General features: G+C 41.0%; 1 pseudogene across 1 annotated transcript; it reads left to right on the top strand.

Annotated features, from left to right (window-relative positions):
- The first annotated feature begins 1,762 nt into the window (after nt 1–1,762).
- LOC306641973 (UPF0415 protein C7orf25-like) lies at nt 1,763–3,008 on the top strand (annotated as a pseudogene). The gene has a single exon. The product of its transcript is annotated as a UPF0415 protein C7orf25-like (transcript).
- The last annotated feature ends 1,323 nt before the right edge of the window (nt 3,009–4,331 follow it).

Here is a 4,331-nt window from a genome sequence, read left to right as displayed (position 1 = left end):
CACTCTGGAAGCTGGATGTCTCCCCAGTGCCTCTGAGCTCTCACTGGAAGGGATCAGGTCCGACTTCACCACATCGTCTTCCACACTGAAATCACAGGCAGGGGCACTGATTGGAGTCTGCCTGCACCTCCACCCTCGCTTCAAGGGAAGCTGGGGACATTTGACTTCTATTCTCAATCTGCCTCAATAGATGGGAGAGTCCAAATACGGAGTGCTCAAGGCATCTATATGACTTAAAAAATAATAATCATAATAATAAAGGCTACTATATTTAAAGTATATAATAACAACATGATTTTTAAAACAAATATTTTCTCTAACTCAGCACATGATCAAGAATTGCACTATAACAGTAGAATGAATCAGATGTAACTTTCCTATGCTCATGTATGAATGTGTGACCAGTGAAACTCCACATCCTGTATAACCACAAGAATGGGAAGTTATACTCCATGTATGTAGAATATGTCAAAATACACTCTACTGCCATGTACAACTCTAAAGAATGAATAAAAAATTTTTAAAAAGAATTGCACTATAATGTTTATTTTATTATAAAACTTTACTATAACATTCAATTTTCTGCTTTTCCCCACTCAACAAATGATGCCTTTTCCTTAATTTACTTTAAATAAATTGCATAAAAAGATATGATTATTCAACAAGTAAATCTTTTTTTAGTGTGTTTAATTTATTTTTTATTTGTTCTAATTAGTTATACATGACAGTAGAATACATCTTGACACATCATACATAAATGCAGTATAACTTCTCACTCTTCTGGTTGTACATGATGTAGCGTTACACTGTTAGTGTAGTCATATATGCACATGGGGTAATAATGTCTGATTCATTCTACTACCATTCCTACTTCCATACCCTCTCCCCTCCCTTCACTCCCCTCTGTATAGTCCAAAATACCTCTAACTACCCCCATTATTGTTAATTAGCATCCGCATATCAGAGAAAACTTTCTGCCTTTGGTTTTCTGGGATTGGTTTACACTTAGCATAATATTCTCCAGTTCCATCCATTTACCGGCAAATGCCATAATTTCATTCTTCTTTAAGGCTGAATAATATTCCATTATGTATATACACCACAGTTTCTTTATCCATTCATCTGTTGAAGGGCACCTAGATTGGTTCCATTGTGTAGCTATTGTGAACTAAGTGGCCATAAACTTTGATGTGGCAGTGTCACTGTAGTATGCTGATTTTAAGTCCTTTGGGTATAAACCAAAGAGTGGGATAGCTGGGTCAAATGGTGGTTCCATACCAAGTTTTCTGAGGAATCTCCACACTGCTTTCCAGAGTGATTGCACCAATTTGCAGTCCCACCAGCAATGTGTGAGTGTGCCTTTGTCCCCACATCCTCACCTGACATTTATTGTTGCTTGTATTCTTGATAATTGCCATTCTGACTGGAGTGGATGGAATCTCAGTGTAGTTTTGATTTTCTTTTCTCTAATTGCTAGAGATTCAACAAATATATCTTACGGAAACACAGTGTTTGGGTTTGCATATTACAATACACATTGAAATTTAATTACGTGTGATAATAAGGAAAAAAAGCTACTTCCAAGGCTTGATATGTAATTCTCCCATTCTGCATTTAAGAAATTGACTTAAGGGAGCACCATCGGCTGAGTGGGGTGGGGGCTGCCACGTGAGGTTTCCCAGCGGGTCCCCTCTCCGCGTGCCTGCGACTGCCTGCCCCTGCTTGCGATTTGGGCGCTGCTGGAAAGGAATAATACTGTCGCATGTCTGCACGCTCCATGCTCTGTGAACAAATTGCCATAGCCAAGGAACTGATTAAGAGAGCAGAATCACTTTTAAGATCAAGAAAAGGTGGTATAGAAGGTGGTGCAATGCTGTGCAGTAAATTGAAAGCAGAATTAAAATTCTTCTGGGAACTAAAATTCTCAGAAGCTGGGAAAGTAGCTGTTAAAGAATCCCATTTGCAAAGCACAAATCTAACACATCTGAGAGCCATTGTGGAATCAGCAGAAAATCTGGAAGAAGTTGTTAGTGTTCTCCATGTCTCTGATTACACAGATACCTTGGGAGAAATGCAGACTTTGATAGTGAATGTAGTTGCAATTGGTGGTCATACTTGGGTGAAAGCCATTGGCCGAAAGGCTAAAGCACTGCATAACATCTGGCTAGGCAGGGGCCAGTATGGGGACAAAAGCATCATTGAGCAGGCTGAAGACTTCCTCTGGGTCAGTCTCCAGCAGCCAGTGCAGTACAGCAACCCTTACATCATCTTGCATTTTATAGTGTCTCAAGCCCCATGGCAGAGAAGCTGAAAGAAATGGGCATATCTGTGAGAGGAGACATAGTAGCAGTCAACTCTCTGTCAGATCACCTGAGGAGCTCCAACTAAGGAGAGTGGATCGGAGGATGAGGGTCCAGGACTTTTGCAGGTGACCAGAGTAGACCAGGAAAATATACTAGCGAGTGTTGCATTTCCAACAGAGATAAAGGTCAATGTGTGTAAAAGAGTAAATCTGGATGTTACTGCTTTAATCACATGTGTATCTGCCCTCAGTGATGGAGGCTGCTGCTTTATCTTCAAAGAAAATGTGCTCACAGAACAAGCAGAGCAAGAGAGGAAAGAGCCAGGTTCTACCTCAGCTGGAGGCATTTATGAAGGACAAGGAATTGTTTGCTTGTGAATCTGCTGTCAAGACTTTTCAGTCTATTCTAGATACTTTAGGAGGACCTGGGGAGAGAGAGAGGGCCACTATGCTCATTAAGCAAATTAATGTGGTGCCAGACCAGCTTTCTGAGTGTGCCTTGAGACTAGTGGTCAGTTCAAAAATTAATAGCCATTTGTTAACAACTTTTGGGACAGGAGACACCCTAAAAGCCAGCACAATGCCTGCCAACAGTGGTTTTGTTAGGGCTGCAAATAACCAAGGTGTTAAATTTAGTGTGTTTATCCATCAGCCCAGAGTCACCCCCTTACCAAACGACTACACAAATGTCAACAGTGAACACTAATGTATCCTTCAAATATTGTCATGGATATAAGTTATTTATACCAAAGTCTGGGTCTTCTCACCTAAACTGCAGCAGGGGGAGGTCTATAGTAAAAAGAATATTTATAACTCAAACCAGTAAAAATTTTGTGTGTGCCTCATCTGTATTTAAAGTACATAATCGCCTAAAATAGAAAAAGCACAAGAAACAACCTTATTTATCAAACTGTCTACATTATAGAAATTAAGAACAAACACACCTATATAAACCTTTAGCTGTCTCATAATACTTTTGTTTGGTTCAGTAGGGCTGCAACTTCCCTACTAGTAATCACATTTCATGGAATATGGTCACACTGCATCTTGCATTCATTAAATATCTAGAGAAAAAAAAAGAAATTGATTTAAAGTTTCTTAAAATTTAAAGAATTTTGCCAGGCATGGTGGTGCACGCCTGTAATCCCAGCAGCTGGGGAGGCTGGGGCAGGAGGATTGAGCATTCAAAGCCAGCCTCAACAATGGCAAGGCCCTAAGCAACTCGGTGAGACCCCGTATCTAAATAAAATACAAAATAGGGCTGGGGATGTGGCTGAGTGGTCGAGTACCCCTCAGTTCAACCCCCAGTATACTCTCCCCCAAAATTTAAAGAATTTTAACAAATGAAATGAACTCTAATCCCACTTTCAAGGACATAAAGTCCCTGGGACAACACTGGTGAACCACTCAGGGCCACTGGTTAGGAAACACTGCTTTGCTGTTCTCTGGGAGGTATTCATATCTGAATTTTCTGTTGCTTCCTGAATCTACTTGTGATACAGTGGCAGATGGAATGGCAATAGCTAATCCCAGACTTTCCCTACTGCCTGGAGATACTGTCCCTTTTCATTCCTCCACCTCATCTTTGCCCACTATTGGAATTGCATTATATACTTGAACTAATCAAGGAATGGATTGCCAAGGGTGCTTTTGAGTAACTGCAAAAAAAAAAAAAAAAAAAAAAAAAGCTGGGGACATCGTTCAGGGGTATAGCACTTGCCTAACATGCCTACGGCCTTGGGTTTGATCCCCAGCATGGAGAGAGGGAAAGAGAGTGAGAAAGAGGGAGAGGAAGAGAAACCAAGAAACCAGAGGACTCTCCTGAGCAAGGGAGCCACACTGTGTCTACAGCACCTCTTGCAGGCTGGAATTAGAACCCTTAACCTGTTTGGCAAAGTCAAGTGCAAGAGGGTTCAGGTGGACCCTCTAATGGCCTGTCAGATGAGGCTTCTCATTTACTGGGAATGGAGACTCTTTACACCCACAACCTTATTTGCTGAAAAGTGCTTATAAATAGCAGCCTGAAACC

Source organism: Sciurus vulgaris (genome assembly GCF_902686455.1).
Source record: "Sciurus vulgaris genome assembly, chromosome: 12".
NCBI lineage: Eukaryota > Metazoa > Chordata > Mammalia > Rodentia > Sciuridae > Sciurus > Sciurus vulgaris.
Note: the sequence above shows the minus strand (reverse complement) of the source record. Positions and strands in the feature narration are given on the sequence as shown.